Raw genomic sequence first — 19,471 nt, 5'->3', positions numbered from 1 at the left:
CCCAAAAGTCCTATTCAAAGCATAATCAGAAATAATAGGGGAATTACGGTAATTTCTCTGTTGCGATCTAATCTCTGACCAGGCTTGCATCTCAGACACACCTCGTAGTTTGTTGTGTGTTGAATCTGTGTGAAAAAAGAAATTAATCCCCCAAATTAGTCCTGCCAGGTGTTTCTAAAAAAAAAAAAAAATAGTTTCCATATGACAGCAGCTCTTGTCAATATCCTGGTAAAGAATGAGATTACTTTTTTTTTAAGTTTATACAGTCCTGACTTTGTCTGGGGACCCCTTCAGTTTTCCTGTCTCCAGTAATATCATTTTAAACATTTACTTTCTCCAAATGGCTTCTGCGTTCTGTATGACTCTACTTGCGATGCATCTTGGCATGTTACTGTGGAAATATTAAATCATTCCTCATGTGTGTGTTTGCCTCTCCAGGTATATTTTAGAATTTGCTTGAGAACTGTGATTGTAGCTTCTTGTTCTCCTCCGCCTCCTCCTTCGCTCTCCCTCACCTTCTCTTTCCTGGGCGCACCTCGGTAGTGCTTCCGAGGCAAGTGCTCCATCACCCTTGACTGGTTGATTTCCTCATGAAAATGCAGAAACTACTATTTACTGACCAATATGTGCCCCAGCACGAATGAAGCACTTTACCTGTGTCCTTTCTTTAGTCCTTGCAACAGCCCTGTGAGTATTTCTATCCCTACTTTCCAGATCTGGAAACTGAGGCGTAGGAAGAGAAGTCACAGCTGGTGAGTGAGTGGCAGAACTGGGAATCAGACCTGGGTTGTCTGGTTCTAGAGCCCATGGTTTCCTGTGATCCCACTCATTTTCCATCCTCTTAACTAGCAACTTCTCAAGAGGCATTGCTTTGCAGATTTTAAAAAGAAAGTGGGTACTTCGGGCTAGTAAATCTGACATCTCTGATAAGGCACAATGGATAGGATGCTTGTTGTAAAGTCTTCATCTCGAGAAGGCTGTTGTTTCCATGCCCTTAGAACAGTACATGATACGCCTCTCATGGCACCCGGGCTGGTTGGCCTGTGCAGCCATCTGTTAACTAGTCCCCTGTCTTCTACCTACTTGCTCCCAAGAGTGTGCTTCTTGGACCAGAAGAAGTGGCATCACCTGGGATGTTGGAAATGCAGACTTGCAGCTTGCCTCAACTTACTGAGTCCGAATCTACCTTTGAACAACATCCCTAGGTCATTTCTGGGCGCACTACAGTTTGAGAACTCCCTGACTTACCGGTTGTCACATGACGTGGGACTTTTCTCTCTCGTGACTGTTGGTAAAGAAGTCAAGATGGGTCAGCAAACCGATTCAAGTGAATGAGCAACATCACCACATCCACCCAGAGGGGAGTGTAGATTTTCAACCGTGTTCACATCATCTTGGCCCCAGTGGTTCCAGTCTCCTGTACCGATATCAGTATTTCAAGTCAGTTGAAACTTCTCTAGATAGAGAGTCATGTGTTAGGATTAAAATATAAAACCTTGTCCAAGGATAGTTTGAAAATTCACCGTGCTTTCTGGAGCACGTCCCTAATGCCCATCTTTAGAATATGCAAAGTTCAGCTGCTAAATCCATGTGACATTTTAATCTAGCCCAATGTCAAAACATGGTAACTTTGTTAAAGAATTGGTGAGTTTAGGATTACAGCCCCTTTATAAAATGTGCCACCAATCTCCAGCATGTGCCAAATTGTGTTGCTATTGTGGGCACAGAACAGAGCGGCCTCTTTATTTTTCTCTCTAACGTGCTTTGAGCTCTACAACCTAAGTAAGCGTTTTCCTTGCACTGGTTGGAACACGCTGTTATTTTTCACGTACGACTAGTGATTATTCTGCAAGGACTTTCCATGTTTTGCTTCACCATTGAGACCCTGCTTCTTTGCAAAAATACACTTAAATTCATTCTATTTCGCCACACTCAACTTCAAGTGTTTATCAAGTGATGTGGCCAGTACAGAACAAGTCAGACATGAGTGATTGCCCCGGAGGAGAGTATATTCTGGGGTCATGGGACCCCATGGCTGTTGCAGGCAAGGGGTGCAGGCAGAGCGGAGACCTCTCAGGGGGCTGGGGAGGAGGGAGGCAGTTCCCTGTGGAGGACCAGGAGTACAGAAGACGGAGGTGTGCAGGGCCCACAGGTTTGAGGGATGGCTCTTGCTGATCGCGTGACACCTCTCCGGTGTCCAGCACTGGGGGTTGTTCAAGGAGCACGTGCCCTCCCCCCACCCAGCATGGGGGTGACATGGGCACGGCACTTCCTCTCTCTGGGTTTGTTTGGGTCACTTCATTTATAAATATTGGCACATCGAACCTCAAAAAAGTTAATCCCTTCTTTCAACAGACTGAGGTCTCTGTGGCATGTAGTAGATGTTGGGATCTCAGCAGTAAAGATGAAGACAGTCTCTGTTCCCCCAGATGGTTCCTCCTAGTGGATAAGCCAATACATGAGCACATAAATTAAATAAAATAAAAATTTTAACAGGAGAGTATATTTTGGAGAAGGAAAAAATAGCAGAGTATAAACTAATCTGTACAATGAATCCACAAGGCAGTGTGTTTGGGGAAATGAGAGTATGGCCACGGTCTGGAAAGTCTTATAGCAGAGGAAAGACTTGAAGCCTGGATAGGCAAAGAGTGAAGAAGAGACTATTCCAGAAGGAAAATAATCTGAGCAAAGGGGAAAGGACTAATGAGCATGGAACCTTGGTCACTGCATTTTTGCCTGGAGCTGACATATATTGACTAATACATCCAGGGCTCCTGTGTGTTTTGCCCACTAAAACACCAGATTAAAAGATGCATTTAGCTAACACGTTCTCTAGAGCCTCATAATCTGTAACTACATAATTACATATAATTGTATAGCAGATATCATATGTAATTACATAATTAATAAAATATTAATATTATATTATAGTTCATAATTAATAGTTTTACTACACAATTGAGGTATTAGTAATATTACTAATAATATTAATGTATTGGTTAATATTAATATAGAATTATATGATAGTATACATAAATATGTGATTTATGGTTATAGTTATATATAATAATCTATAGTTAGCATTTTCAGGCCTCTTCATATGCATGGCTGAGTACTTTACATTTAATACTCACAGCAACCTTATGGGGGTGTTTTGATCTCCATATTATTAATAAGGAAACAGTTTTAGGAACTTGAGCAAAGTCACATAGTAGATGGTGGTGTTGTACATGGACACAAAGTTGGAGAGCAAAACCCACATTCTGAACATTATGCCAAACTATCCAGATACTCTACATACTATAGAACCGTGAATATTATATACTCGGGTATAATACAACATTAGGATATTAGAACAGCAAAAAACAATCCCTTTAAGCAAGTTCCCGGATGGGAACCCTATGGGTATACATGGGAACCTAGATGGGTATAGAGCTGAAACTATTGAAGCAAGATCATGTGTGGCAATTATCTCTTCCTCAAGTCCTAAAAGTACATAAAAAAAAGCATGGGGTTATTGGGTAAGACTTCTTAGAATTGGTAATTTTGAGGGATCTACTATGTGAGGCCAAAGTTATGTGCCACTCAGATTATTTATAGGGCTTTGTGACTGTATATTGTCCAAACATCCCTTCCCAAGATGGCTAAAAATGCCAAGTCCCCAACTGATGAAGACTTGCCCATTTGGTAAATTACACCCACTGAATTTCTGTCAGGGTTTCTAGAGCGTGTGTTTCAATACCACTCACTCATTCTTGTTCTAGCTCATGGGAAGCAGATTATCAACAATGATTAAAAGGATCACTTAGTCACACGCAGCAACCTGGGTTTGAGAATGGACCCTGCCACAGCGGTCAGGAGTCTAGGTCCCTCACCTAAACGCTCAGCTGTTGGACTTAACAGCGTGGCCGGGGCCAGCAGTCAGCTCCCCTGGGAACTCGGTAAAAGTACAGCATCTCAGGCCTCACCCTGGACTGCCGGAGTGGGAAGGTCTAGGGCCAGGGACCAGGAATCTGTGTTTTAACAAGCTTTCTGGGTTTGGGAAGCCCTGTGCTGGGCATTACCTTCCTCATCAATAAAAGGGAGATAATATAATAATAGTACCCGCTTCACAGTGTCATGGTGAAGATCAAGTGAGATGAGGTACGTAAGTGCTTCACACAGTATCTGTACAGTAAGTATTTGATAAGTGCTATCTGTAATAATTTTATCTTTTCTTATTTTTGGTTTAGAAAGGTAAGAAACCAGAACCTCAAGCAGATAACTCTGTCTGCCTTAGGTTTCAGCAGAAATCAGTTCTTACAGTTAGTGTTGAAGACTTGTTTGACGTCCGCCTTATGTTACTAAGAAAATCCGAATTGTATAAACAGGTTTCTATTGTGCTCTTTCTTCGGCTCCTGTTTGAAAATGAAGGAGGTCGGCGGCTGAGTGTTTTTACGGCCAGTCCAGAGGCTCTGTAGACCAGCTCTGATGGATGTGTGTGTCGGATTGCAAAACACTCCCCGTCGGGAGCAGTTAAACTGGATGGTTTAGAAAACCACCTCCAGGTTTCCCATTTGGGAACACAAACACTTATGGAGTGCTTCTTCCCAGGGAGACGTGGCTCCACTTCAGCTCCCTGGGAAGTGCCCATACGTATCAGAGGCTGAATGAAGCCCTGGTCAGGCCTGGCTTGACCCACTGTGGCCGGTTCCAAACCATCTGAATCCATTCTAACTTCTCTGCAAATTCTGTTTAGTATTTATTTATATGAGTTTGGGCATCGGTCTTGCTTATAGCTTTCTTGCTTCTCACTTGCTCTTTCCCTCTCAGACAAAAGTCCATAAACTGTTCTGTAAAGGGCCAGATAGTAAATATTTCAAGTTCTGTGGGCCACGGGGTCTCTGTGACAACTACTCAAGTCCGCCATTGTAACTCAAAAGCGGCCATAGACGAGGCATAACCGAGTGTGGCTGTATCCCAATAAAACTTTATTTACAAAAACAGGTGGCAGGCTAGATTTGGCCCACAAGCTCTAGTTGGCTGACCTCTGACTCGGAATCTCAAAATATCCCGTAGAAAGGACCCAGATGACCAGGCAGAAGAATAATTCAGTGTTTACAAGTAAAGTTCTGGCTTAGAAGGAGTTCCTGACTCCCACTGAGCCATGTATTGGGTAATGAAAGATAAACAACACTAATTGTCCCTCCAGACCAGCCGGACCAAAACCCACTCTGAAACTGTTTTGCTCCCACCTGGTGGGAAAACACCTGCTCTCAGTTTAACAACTTTTAATGAAGGTGTTGCCTCATAGGTTGGGACCAACCACATCAAGTTGCACATCTGGAACAAGGAAGTCTTCCTGTAAGTGATGAGATCGAAATGTTCAGATACCAATGCAGTAGAAGGCCAGGGCCCAGACTTAAACCGTAAGAGAGTGAATGCCAGCGTCTTACTTTTCTAGAATAGTTCAGGGTATATAACTCCTGGTGTTTAGAGATAACTGGCCCCTCTGCAAAGAAGTTACCCAGAGGGTGTGAACGTAATAAATTCTCTTTATCCTTGCTAAAGTAATAATACGAATCTCTGTATGATACTACAGCAGAAGAAACCAGTTGACAAACGTTGTGATCTAGGCTGTTCTTTCATTTGAAGAGTTTTTTTGTAGTGCCAGGTGTGGTTTGAGACTCAGCCTTGTATGACTTGTTCATCCCAAAGTTGGAATCCGCTCAGTTCCAAGGGAGCCATTTGTAACAAATGTCATTGGTTGCTTAGCCAGCAGCCATTCCAACTTCTGCTTTTTTTTTCCTTGAAAAGAGCCACTAATTTTGCTGGAGTTCTCCATGTAACAAAGCTAAATCTTCCCTGGTTTAATTCAGTGATGACCCTCCCATTAACCATAGCAGTGAGTTTATGGATGTGCATGTAACCCAGGGCTACCTCATGAAAAATCAGGAAAAGTCTGTGGGGAGGCTTCAGGAAAAGATTCACTCTCCCTTAAAAAAGAGGCTGAAGGGAAAACCTGTCCTTGCGTGGGTCCTGTGGATACAGAGCTTGGAATGGGTGAAATCCATCTTGAACCCCGGGGGTGCTAAGCTAGAGACAAAAAGTATAATAATGAGGCAATGAGACCTTCTGTTATTGACACAGTAAGTGTTCCTTATTATGTAAACTAACTTAAATTTTCTGTTTCTCGCAGCCAAAGAATCCCAAATGATACCCATTCCTGTTTGGTCTCCCCCAGGCCAGTTCAGGTCTCTCTGCTCCTCTCTGCTCTCAAGCTCTCTGCTTTCACTATCCCCACCTCATCTTACCATTCAATAGAGATTCAAGAATTGTGCTTTTTTTATTTTGTCTTAATAGCCCTTGAGGTTGAGATCTTACCTGTTAGGATTTCACCAGGGAGCCACTGGTCAGCAAAGAGTTATAAACACAGCTACTCACAGACTGAAGTGATCTCAATTTGTGGTTTTGTTATTGAAACTGTTGGTAGTACTAAGGCTGTGTTTATTTTTCATTTATTCAGTGCAATTGTCCTTCCCTAACAAAGATTGTAGGCTAGTGGATACAATCAAGTAAGCAATTACATACAATGTAATGAGGGACCAGAGAGGGAACTGGGGGGTGCGGAAGTCCAGAGGGAGGATCCGTCGTTGGCTTGTCAAAACCTTTACATTTCTTCCATGCTTGCAGAGGTTCCTCTCCTGTAAATGCCAGACCCTCACTCCCCTGCCTCCACTGCAGCTGGGGCCTCCACATATGAGCTCTCTCACGCCAGCAAGCCATAAGGGAAAGCCTTCAAAGGACTTCTAAGAAGGATTTTCCTTGAAGATTAAGATCATCACAGAGAGGTGTTTTCTTCTGTTTCTGCTCTTGCTTATTTCCGGGGAGGGCATGTTTCAGAGCTATGACAGCCATCTTGTGACGGTGAAGTAAAAGCCAAGAGCACTGCAGAAAATGATTCTAAGTTTTGCCATTATTGTATCACAGAACTAATCCTATATCTGTGTATCTCCAGATTTCTCGTTATGTGATGATACCACTGTATTTTCGTATCTCTTACGTATAGGCCGTAGCATGCTAAATGGTATAAAGCTAATCTAACTTGGACTGGGGAATCTAAGAAGGCTTCCTGGAGGAAGTGACTCGTAGGCTAAAGCATGAAAGATATGTACACATTATGTAATAGCAGGAGAGGTGATAAAGGAGGGGCCAGAGTCTTGGAGGAGGGGATAGGGAAAGTTTAAAAACTCAAAATCAGTGGCTATGGCTAAAGCATAAAGTATTTTCTGTGGAGTGGGAAGAGATAAGGTCAAATAAGTAAAGGGGGGAAGACAAATCATATGTAACCTTGTAAGTCATATTAATAAATTTTGCTTTTTTCCTTAAGAACATTATGAACACTATTGAAATCTTTCTCATCCTCAGGTCAGTGTTAATCACTTCTTTTACACACCCTGATGACACTGCTGTGGTTTGCTGTCATTTGGTCCTGTTAGAGGTTGTAATTTGTTATACAAGGATGTGTTTCTTCCAGTTTAATTCAATAATGCTCATCCCATTATCCATACCAGTTATTGGCTTATGGACGAGCATGTAACCCAGTTCTGCCTAATGGAAAATAAAGAAAAATCTGCTGGGAAGCATCTGGAAAAGTTATCTTCTCCATTAAAAAGAAGCATGGAGGGAATGTGTCTCCTGGAGGGCAGGCCATGTTTTATGTCATGTATATTAACCCCCTCCAAAAAATCCTCATTGAGGTTTGTTGAATCAAATTGCTTATCTCGTTAGAACTTACAGAACCTGGATCTATTTTAAAGTAGTTTGTCTTCCTTGATCCTTTCAATACCCCCGTGAAACCTAGGGAGAGGTCTAGGCTTCTCACAGCTGGTTGGGGCAGAACCATAAGGGCTAGAACCAGGTTGTATCTCTCTTCATCCAGAAATGCTTTTCACTGTATCATACAGTTTTCCCCCATAACAAGTATTTCCATCACTAAGAGTTTGTACATTTATTCATTTGCTGTAAGGTTGCAGTTTGATGGAACTTGAAAAAAATTTTTTTCCATGTAGTCATTGCCAGAAGCTTCGTGTGGTGGAGACATCCAGTCACACTTTCTTTTCTTGGGGAGAATTGAGAGTGGTCCTTTGGTGTTGACAGACGTAGGGCAATAAAGCCTCTTTGTTGTGGTTTGAGAAAGGCTAGCATTCCCCCATGTCTCCTGGTCTGTAAAGCTCACAGAATACTCCAGGCTGGGGGACACATTTGCGTAGGAACTCTCTTAGTTAGCATGACTAACTACCTACTGTAGCAGATGAACCTGAACATCGCAGTGGCTCAACTCAGTGTTTTATTTCTCTCTCACGTGGAGATTCATTTTTAGGGGGAATACATTAGAGACCCAGGCTCTTTCTCTCTTGTGGCTCCATCCTCCCCTGTGGTCCCTGCAATCTTCTGGGTCTGGTAGACAGACAGAAGAGAGAGAGGAGCTTTCCATGGACCTCACTTCTGCCCACATTACACTGGGCAGGACACAGTCACGTGGCTACACTTACCTGCATGTATGGATGGGAAATGTAGTCCACCTCTATGCCCAGAAAGATACCCAAGTGATTTTGAAAGACAAGTGGTCATCTCTGCCTTAGGGACCAAGGGGAATCTTGAGAAGAAAGTAATGATAACGCTCTACCTTCTGAGGTTCAACTTTATAGTATTTTTTCTTTCTTCTTTCTTTCTTTCTTTCTTTCTTTCTTTCTTTCTTTCTTTCTTTTTTTATAGAGAGAGAGAGTGCGTGAATGGGGCTGGGGGCGGGGAGGGGAGGGGAGGGACAGAGAGAGAGAGAGAGAATCTTAAGCAGGCTCCATGCCCTACTTGGGGCTCAATCTCACAACCCTGAGATCATGACCTGAGCTGAAATCAAGAGTCAGATACATAACCGACTAAGCCCACCAGGCGCCCCAACCTTATGGTATTTCTGATGAACTAGGGTAGAGCAGAGGAGGCTGGGGTACATAGAGGGGAATTCACCATAAGGGAGAAGATAGACTTGCCTGTTGATTCACCTCAAACCCAAGATCATGTTTTTCATGAGGGAAGATTAATTCCAAATATGACATAGGGGTGAAGTTAGAAAACCCTCCTTATGCAAATAGGTGAGCGTTTATATATTTAAAAAGCTGAGTGCTGAAGAACTGCATATATTTTGGGGAGCCACTAGCCCAATATAATACCATTTAATACCATAAAATAACCCATTCATTCATTCATTTTTTCAGCAAAGCTTATTGAGGACCTACCATGTGATAACCACATTCTGGGCAGTGGGATACTGTTGTCCCTGCCCACATGCCCTCAATAATAAATAAATATGATTTCAAGTAGCCCCAAGCACAATGAAGAAAACAGAGTTTGGTTGCAAGGTTAAGGGATAGAAAATGACTAAGGGAGAAGGATCTGGCACTCTTCTAGATTGGATAGAGAGCAGGGTATGGTGAATGTTACCAAGGGAGAGAAAGGCTTCCTTTCCCCATTTCTAAGACCTAATGAGACTGCTGTTGTGCCAAAAAATATTGATAACCCAACAATTTTCTGTGTTGGTCCAAGACTACTCCACGTTTCTGGACCTCTTGCTTTCAAGAGCCACATTATGTGCCCATGGTGACAAAAACAATAGCATAATATGATCTTTGTGTGTAGACTCAGATTTTCCAGGGGTTTCTCTGTAGAGGACAATAATTAAGAATGACCCCTTATGGGGTGCCTGGGTGGTTCAGTTGGTTGAGCATCTGCCTTTGGCTCGGGTCATGATCCCAGGGACCTGGGATCGAGCCCCATGTCGGGCTCTTTGCTCAAAGGGAAGGCTGCTTCTCCCTCTCCTGCTTCCTTTGTGCTCTCCCTTTCTCTTTTTCTCTCTCAAATAAATAAAATCTTAAAAAAAAAAAAAAAAGAAGAAGAATGATCCCTTATGCCAGTGAACACCCTGGGATTCTCAGACTTACCCCAGGAGGTGCAACTCCTTTGAAATACGCTGATGAGAGAATGAGGGAACAGGCACCAGGATTATGCAGTCTGAGCAGGACCAGGAATGTGGCCTCGGAGGTGAAGAAAGGCATATCAATTCTTCCCTCATCCCACAGTTATTTCTTAAACACTTTCTATGTGTCAGATACCGTGTTAAGACCTAGAGATAAAGGGAACAAATGTGGCACAACCCTGACTTGAGAGGTGTTAGCCTGAAGAAGAGAGAGCTTGACAGAGAAATCACAGCTGTCCTCATACACATGCTTATACCCCCACTGCATGCCAAGCCCTTTGCCCAATCCCGTAAAGCATGGTGTGTAGCCTCTCGGGCTGCTTCACGTGCCCCTTCATGAATACGTGAGCACATTTTCTCCTCCCTGAGGCACTCCTCCCTGAAAGGGCGCTGACTTCCTGCTCTTATTAACGATGCTGCAGGTGCTTCCCCCATGAGGGAATTCAGCCTCGTTCTGCTTCATGACCAGGCAGCTGTAGGAGTCCCACAGGGCGGGATTCTTACCTTATCCTGGGATCCAGCCCCAACATGTGTGTTCTCATTCTGACCCTCCCAGGTCACCCTGTGGCTGCCAGAAACCACGGGTCCCCGTTGTGCGTCGGTCCTCCAAAGTCAACCTTGTCATGACGCAGATGCTGTCAGAGGCCACGTCTGAACACCATGCCAAAACAACTAGTCCAGAAGGAACATTTGGTCAATCTGGTTTGTCAGAAAGCCAAAAAATAAGACATTTGTTCGATTGAATTCATGTAAGAGTTGGTTTATTTTTAGCTGAATTTAGTCTTGTTGGCTGGCGTATCTAGGCAGAGTTCTCGTCTCCTAGGGTTACAAGAGCTCACGTAGTCAACAGCCACCACAACAAAAATGTGTCTGTTCCCACCCCCCCAAGATCTTTGTCTTATCTCCATAACCCCGTGGAAAGCAGATGAGGGCAAGAACCGTGTCATCTTCTCCATCACACAGCGTAGGTCTGTTTTAACTTTTGTGTCAGTCAGGGCCCTGCCAGGAAAGAGGTGGCCTAGCCAAGTGAAATCACTTGGGGAAAGTGTAACAGAGAGACAGTTCGCAAAGTTGTAGGCAGGTGTAGAGAAATGCCAGGGGATAGGGCAGCGACTCAGGGTAGTAACAGAACTCAGGCTAGGCCTGAAGGGACATGAGGAGGAGGCGGAATGGAGAGACAGACAGCCATCTTCGTCCAAGGAGCACATCCACTGTGTGTCTCATCCCTAGCAGGAGAGCTGGGAGGACAGAACCCTAGCCTCACTCTCCTCCCTCCCTTAGATCACCTCTCTGGGGTCCCTCGTAGCCCATCTCACCTGGTCTGAGGGCACAGAACCTGTGGATAAAACTCCTGTCAGCATCCTGGAACACAGAAGAATCTAACAGGGGGGAAAGTAGAGCCGGAGGAGCAGACAGAAGGTATCCAGCCCAGTACTGTGTCAACTGATTTCCTGGAGAGTTTGATTCCACACCCTCCCTGGATCAGCATCTTACTTTTCAAGTCAAGCAGCCACATGGATTCACAGACTCTTGAGCTAGGGGAATTTGAAAGCACCAACTCCTCTGGGATACAGGAAATTTCTCTCAAGTCCATCCTCCTCTTGAATGCCTCTGTTGATAGGAAGATCACTACATGTCAAGGCACTTGAGAGCACATCTAATGAGAAGCCTCTGCAACCCAGCTCCCTTTTTCTCTGGTTGCTAGTGTCCTAGGTCACCAGAACAAGTCTAAATCCCCAGCTCTCTTTCACAAGGAAGGATGCTAGAGCCTTAAAACTCCACAACTGGGCGTGGGGTGAGGAGGGGAAGCTGCAGAGCTGGGGGCTGATCTCCCAGGCCAAGGCAGAAGGGACCTCATCTTGTGGAGAGGGTGGGGAAACCACTTCTCTCCTTGCATCGCACCACAAACACCTCTAAAATTCAGAGCATCCTTAAAATGAAGACATGACTCTGGAATCCCTGAGAACCAGAGCTGGGACCCTTCAGACAGATTTAATTATATTTCAAAGCCACACACTCCCCTCGGCAAGACAGAGGAATCCAATAGGCGATGGCCAATGGCCACCAGTGCCCTTAATGAAAACCTAGCAGCTAAAAATACCGTCTGCAAGCTCCGAGGACTGCAGTACTGCTGGTCTGTTTCATCTGTTCAAAAACCCGAGCCTGCAGAAAGCACTCCGCATGGGAAGGGCTGGGTTGTTTGCAGGAATCAGTGTAACACGTAGACAGTAGTTTATTTGTTAGGCTGGTAACACATGAGAAACGGAGGAGACGTTTGTTTTCTGTAGCAGGAGGCCAATCAAGCCAGCTGGCAGCGTGCCTGAAACAAATCACCAAGAAACAACTAGATCTGTGTGAAACTTGGTGAGAAAGTTTGGAGTCGGCCGCGCAGGGAAGGGGCCGCCAGTGGAAGATAAAACGGGCAAGTGGAGAGGACAAAAAAGATTCTCGAGGTCTCTTACTGCCTTATTTTAAGAGTTGAAATTAAATTGGGTTGGATCCATTTTTTTCTCTCTCTCTCTTCAGCAGCTATAAGCTTTGAAAGATCAAGTTAGGACTCCAACAAAGTAGTTTCAGTTGTCAGCCCACCGTTCACTGTGTACATCAGGTATCACAACAACCCTGAGAGACACGTTTTATGAGCCCATTTTTTAATGGTACAAATATTTTAAAATTTACATTCCGTAAAATTCACTTTTTTTTTTCTGTACAGTTAGTGCTGCGAGTTTCCATAAATGCATCTGGTTGTATAATCTCCACGGTAAAGATACAAAGCAGTTCTGTCCCCTCCAAACTTCCCCTCACGCTAAATTTTTCTCATCACAACCTCCCCCCGGCCCAGCCCTAACCCCTGGAAACGACTGCTCTTCTGTCCCTATAGCTCTGTCTCTTCTAAAATGTCATCTATATGAAATCATATAGCATAGAGCCTTTTGATTCTGTCCTAGCCACATTTTACAAAGAAGTCAAAGGACGCTCAGAGAAGTTCAGTAACCTGCCCAGGGTCACACAGCTAGAAGAGCAGAAATTCAAGTGCAAGCACACTGATTCCAGATCTTATCCTTTCTCCCCAGCGCTGAGCTGGAACTCTGTTTCCTCATCTCTCTCAACAAGATTGTGGGGGAGGGGGAGGGTGGTACAATGAAATCATGGGTGCAGAAGGACTTTGGAAAATGCGAAGCCCTTTGTTCAACCCGGCATTGCTTCTTGTTTGTAACTATCTTTGTCCCAGGCCAAGCTTTTGCAGCAGGGCATTGAGCTCTCCAGATCACCCTCCTGAGCTTGGTGGCATACCTTTGAACCTAGCCTTATCAGTCTGTTTAAAGAAACTCTCTCTCTCTCTCTCCCTCCCTCTCTCTCTCTCTCTCCCTCCTTCTACTAATGTAAGAATCACCTCAGGAGGTTAAAGGACCTGTCCTGACTGGAAAAAAGAATCACCGCTTTCCACAAACACAGATTTATTTAATGGGATTTGGGCTGTGCAGGGGTGTTTTGGTCATCTATGAAGGGATTTTCTATTCTCAGGCCATGAAAGTAACTTCTATGAAATACAATTTGACTTGACTATTATGTCACAAGAAGTAAACATCATCTGCTGGCCTGATGGCTTGGATGCCTCTCTCTAAACTGCTTCTGCCAAAAGGCTTTGAAATGTTTGCTTTCGGGCTGGATTCAACCATCAGAATATTTAGAGGAGCACATACCAAAGCCCCACAAAGCCGATCCCTCTCTTGGTGAAGATAAACCTGCAAAGCTGTGGTTTTCTTGAAGCCACAGAACTAGGAGAGTTGTTCCTTCTTCCACCCCTGCTCCCTCCAAACGTTATCAAAAGCAAAGGTCTTCTTTCTTTGTTACTGCTGCAGATAGTGCAGTTTTAGCCACAGGCCCAACCCAGGCTCAGGAGACACCTGGAGGGTCTCTGGGCGCCAACACGGCCCCATGGAGAGGTGAGGCAAGCCACGCGCGCAGTTTCAGACTCTGTAGGAGACAGAACTTAAGCAAAAAGAACTCCTTGAAACTCATTTTAATAATGTATGTCAAACCAGCACATCCAAAACACAGAATCAACATACGGTTATTCATGAGGTTGGGTTTGCTCATCCAAGAAAGTGACAATGGGGGTGCCTGGGTGGCACAGCGGTTAAGCGTCTGCCTTCGGCTCAGGGCGTGATCCCGGCGTTATGGGATCGAGCCCCACAGCAGGCTCTTCCGCTATGAGCCTGCTTCTTCCTCTCCCACTCCCTCTGCTTGTGTTCCCTCTCTCGCTGGCTGCCTCTATCTCTGTCAAGTAAATTAATAAAATCTTTAAAAAAAAAAAAAGAAAGTGACAATGATATCTACTCACAGAGTAGGTGCAAGGATTAAAGGACATAATCCAATGAAAGTGCCTGACATGTGGCAAGTGGTGCATAAATGTGAGCTGTTACTAGAAGCATCAAGATTACCGTTTTTACTGGTATCACGAGCCTTACCATTGCTATCCAGAAGCCAAACCTCAGGGGCGCCTGGGTGGCTCTGTCGGTTAAGCACCCGACACTTGATTTCAGCTCAGGTCATGATCTCAGGGTCCTGTCTGGCTCTACACTCAGCAGGGAGTCTACCTGAGATTGCCTCCCACCCTCTCCCTCGGCCTCTCCCTCTGCTCACACTCTGTCTTGTCTCTCTCTCTCTAAAATAAATGAATCTTAAAAAAAAAAAGAAAAAGTCAACCCTCACTCGTCTGTCTTTGGATTTCTTATAGAAATGGAAACCAGAATCAGATTCACCACTTCTAAGATGGAGGGGATTTAGGGAAAAGGCAACCAAAGGAATGAATCATGTTTTACAGCCCTTAAGAGCTTAAAAAATTTGGGGTGCCTGGGTGGCTCAGTCGGTTAAACCTCTGCCTTTGGCTCAGGTCACGATCCCAGCGTGCTGGGATCGAGCCCCAAGTCAGGCTCCCTACTCAACTGGGAGCATGTTTCTCCCTCTCCCTCTGCCGCTCCCCTGGCTTGTTCTCTTTCTCTCTCTCTCAAATGCATAAATAAAGTCTTTAAAAAAAAAAAAAGAGTTAAAAAAATTCTTTCCTCCGTGTTATTTCTTTGATAGTCACACTTAAACTTTAACATAGAAACTGTTTTATCCTCTTTATGAATGAGGAAAGGGAGGCTCGGAAAAGTTAGGTAAGGCGCTCAGAGTCACCCAACCAGAGCAGGAGAGCCAGGGCTTACCTACGGGGCTTTTATCTCTGAAGCTATTTCTTTAATAAAACTCTCTAAACTGGCAGAACCTCGAGCCTGCGTCTGAATCTGCTTCTGCTGCTCATTGTATGTGCTGGGCAAGTTGCCCGACCTTTCTGAGCTTCTCTTCTCAGCTGTAACGTGGTGATATCTCCTGCACGGGAGTCAGGAAGGTTAAATGCAGTGGGTTTGTAGACTGAGTAACAGAACTCCACAGATAGTCAATGTACACTCTGTGTTGGTTTCCGAAATCAGAACTCCTACGGGACTCTCAAGTTGGATGTTGACTTAATTGGATGTTGGTGTACATTTTGGATAGAACCTAAAACTGACCAGTGGTTTTAAAGCTACACTACTTTAGATGAGAAAAATTACTGAGGGTTAGGGCTGAGCACAGGCGTCATGCCTTTTATGCATGTTGATTGACTCCAATGTGCCCATCTGGCTTCACATGGGTTTTTTTTTCTGCTGTGGAGCATTCCTCAGCCCACAAGATCCCGTGAAGAGGTCTCATCTTGAAGCCATCACTGCCATCCGGCTAGCAGACACTGTGCTTAGCTCTTCAGTGAAGGCATAATGGGAAAAAAATTACCCCACATCAAGAGAAGTGTGGCTCGGAGTCTTAGCAGGACACACATGGCTGTCTCCCAAGGGACAGTTGTGAAGAATTTAATCAAAGTAAAGAATTGTTTGTGAAAGTGTGGGCAGAGTTAAGGGAAACCAGCAAGGGGTGGTGTAGAGGCGTGTGCTTAACTACAAAGGGGCTGTGTCAGCCCAAGCTTGAAGGGGCCAGGAGACAGAACCGGGACTTCACCAGAGCTCCAACGGAGTTTGAGGGCTGCCTGACAGGAAGCATGACCTTCAGTAGAAAGTCACAGACAAACTGTAGAGGAAGGAAGAACAGAGCCGCAAGGAGGAAGGGAAATAAGCATGATGACCTCACTCTCAATGCTCCTGATTGGCTGCATTCAATAGAAAGTCAGAGGGAGAAGGAACCCATTCATGATCAGCCTCCCAGAGCACAGAGCCTGGTAAAGAAGAGAGTGGAACTGTAGGGACGAATGGGAATCATTCAGCACAAAATTATCATTTGGTTGGGCTCTTGGAACACTTCCTAAATGGCCAGTTCTCCAGCCCCTGAATTTGGGAGGTGTTTTGGAAGAGGGCGTGACCAGCCTGTTACTCTTGCAGTTCTACCCTCATTGACTGACAAAGTCCTCTCCCCACTTCCTTTGCAAATATCTTTCTTTCTGAATGGCATTTTCCCACCTTGCACATTATGCAGCCCTATAAAAGTGTGTTCGGTGTGCAACTTTAGAAACCAGTGCAAGAGAACCAAGATTGACTGAGCTCTGTGATAAACCAGGCACTGTGCTAGGTAGTTAACACAGGTTAACCCCCAGTCTGTGCCCTCAAGGGTTCTATCATCTAATGGGAAAGGGGGAAAATATGTTTGAAGTTCACCACTTCGAAGTAATAAACATAAATGTTATAAAGATACGTTATAGTGGAAAACTCAGTTTTCCCAATAGGTTGGGAAATGGTCAGCACTCATCAGAAAGAAGTGATTTACACCAAGAAAAAGGATTTGATATGATGGAAATCTGATGGAGGTGGGCATGGTATTTTATAGTAGGCAAGAGGAAAGACTGTATTTCACACAACCAAAATATTGGACAAAATGTCTTAGTCCCTATGCCTGATTTTATTAAGGCTCTGTTTGATTTACTCAAGCTCTTAAGGTAAGGAAGAGGTTAAATCAAAATAAAGATGCCAGTCCCACAGAAGCAGCCATAAGAACCCATATGGCTGCATCCCTGACCATACAGATTATGAGACTGAACGCAAAATAGCCCATACATTCAGTGCTCATAATGGGCTAAGGCAGAGAAGGAACAGGAAAAGAGAGAGAGTTGGTCATTTGTCATCTTAAAACCCCAACAAAGGTAGATATGCTCTTTCGCTTTCCAACTGATTCTGGACACAGAACACGTCTGGCCACAATGACAAGGAAGACACTCAGTGGAGTAGAAGTTGGGGTTTGGGGTAACTTCAAGTTTTAAAATGGGAAATCTCTCTTCATACGTAATTCGTCAACTGATTTACTTGCTAACTTTCATAAATTTTTTGTTGATTGTACATGTAATAGTCACGCGGGGAACTTGAAGTAACACACACAAAGAATAAATAATGAACTGTCAATCATCTTTTATCCCATCTTACAAAGATTTGTGCCCAGAGCTTTTCAGTAAATCTCCATGTACATTTGGGTTTGGGGCCTATTTTCGTTTTCCTTCGACACATTTGGGATTATACTGTAATTATTATTTCCTCTCAATCCCTAATTTAAAGACTAATTATAATCTTGGGGCACCTGGATGGTTCAGTCAGATAAGTGTCCGACTCTTGATTTCAGCCCAGGTCATGATCTCAAGGTCATGAGATGAAACCCGCGTCAGGCCATGTGCTCAGTGCAGAGTCAGCTTGAAGTTCTCTTTTCCTCTGCCCCTCCCCATAGCTCGGTGCTCTCTCTCTCTCTCTAAATAAATAAATAAATAAATAAGACTACCTATAATCTAAAAGANCAGTGCAGAGTCAGCTTGAAGTTCTCTTTTCCTCTGCCCCTCCCCATAGCTCGGTGCTCTCTCTCTCTCTCTCTCTAAATAAATAAATAAATAAATAAGACTACCTATAATCTAAAAGAATGCTTCTGTCTCAGGGACATGCATTTAAATCAACTATAGAATTAATTTTTTAAGATAATTTTAAAATAAAGTAAAAATATGTTTTCCCTGGAAATTAGGATTCAGTGTGTATGAGCTACATGGACCTTGGGCATCTTTAGATTATTATTTTATCATTTTTGATTCATATCACCACTTGTGAATTAGTACATAGTGTAGGGGTGGATTCCCTATAATATGAGTACAAACATCCTCATTTTTAACATGGCATCATTTTTTATGGTATTTTCCTACATCACAAAATATTTCTTTTTTTATTGTGGTGAAATACACAAAACATAAAATTTACCATTTTAACTGTTTTTTAAGTGTACAATTTAGTGGCACTAAGTACATTGACAATGTTGTCTAATCATCACCCCTATCTCTTTCCAAATCTTTTTCATCTTGCCAAACGGATACTCTCTATCCATTCCTCCCATACCCACAGCCCCTGGAGAAAAATAATATTTTCTAAACAGCATTTCATAGTGATGAAATATTTTGTAGTCATTTCATGTTGTCAATATGTCATAACAGTCTATACGAAATAACTTCAAAATATTTCGTATAGGAATATGTTATTGTCTACTGAGCCATTATCATAACTTGGGACAATTTTGTCATTTCCAGGTTTTTTTTCTATGGCAGCAGCAAATGCCTGTACGTGCATGTATGTTTTCTTCTTTGTGTCTTCTGTTTCTCTGCTGCAATATTCTATTTTTTCATTTGTGTCAGTTGTGTTTGCAATTGCTTGTTGGAGCATTTGCACAATAGACGGTATAAAGTCCTTCTCACATAATTTTACACATATAGTCACATATATAATTCGTGTGCATAATATATGATTATATAATATATAATTCATATATGTATTATGATATCCTTGAAATGAACTCCTGGAAGTGAATTTACTGGATGAAATGTGCAGTATTTTAAAGCTTTAAAGTTCTTGACAAAATAGCTTCATTAAATCTTTATGATTAAAAAAGACTTTCACCACATTCTCTCTAAAGCTGTTTATCACATTTAGTAGATAAATAATAATATCTAATAGTTCTGATTTCTCTTTAGTAGCTTATTAGTGAAGAATGTATTTCTTTTACATGTTTATTAGTTATTTCTTATTTTGTAAATTATCCAGGTATTTGTTTATCTGCTTGAGTTTTACTATTCATTTTATTTATTTATCCAGTTTAACATTGACAGAGAATACTTACCCTTTGCCAGTGATACTTGTGACAAATATTATTGCCAGTTTGTTGTTGGATTACTATTGGTGGGGTTTTTTTAGCAAAATACAAAGTGTAAAATGTTTACGTGACACAATCTTTAACCTTTGGGGTTGTCGTCTTTTGTTTTTACCTTTAAAAGTTCTTCCCCAAATGAAGAGTCAATAATCACTTATTTTTTACATATATATGGTTTAATTGTTTTCCCCCTTAACTCTTTAGGTATGCCTAAAATTGATTTTGAAANTTTTTTTTTTTTTCCACAAATAGCTAACCCACTGCCAT

The 19,471-nt window shown here is 43.1% G+C and overlaps 1 long non-coding RNA gene across 1 annotated transcript; it reads right to left on the bottom strand.

Annotated features, from left to right (window-relative positions):
- Window positions 1–1,250: 1,250 nt before the first annotated feature.
- On the bottom strand, window positions 1,251–10,634 carry LOC117801763. The gene is made up of 3 exons (XR_004624481.1): window positions 10,517–10,634; window positions 9,978–10,159; window positions 1,251–1,417 (listed from the first exon to the last, which is right to left on the bottom strand). It is a non-coding gene; the product is annotated as an uncharacterized LOC117801763 (long non-coding RNA).
- Between the last annotated feature and the right edge of the window lie 8,837 nt (window positions 10,635–19,471).

This window comes from Ailuropoda melanoleuca, chromosome 4 (assembly GCF_002007445.2).
Source record: "Ailuropoda melanoleuca isolate Jingjing chromosome 4, ASM200744v2, whole genome shotgun sequence".
In the NCBI taxonomy this organism is placed as follows: domain Eukaryota; kingdom Metazoa; phylum Chordata; class Mammalia; order Carnivora; family Ursidae; genus Ailuropoda; species Ailuropoda melanoleuca.
The sequence above is the reverse complement of the archived record's forward strand: the minus strand, read 5'-3'. Positions and strand labels throughout refer to the sequence as shown.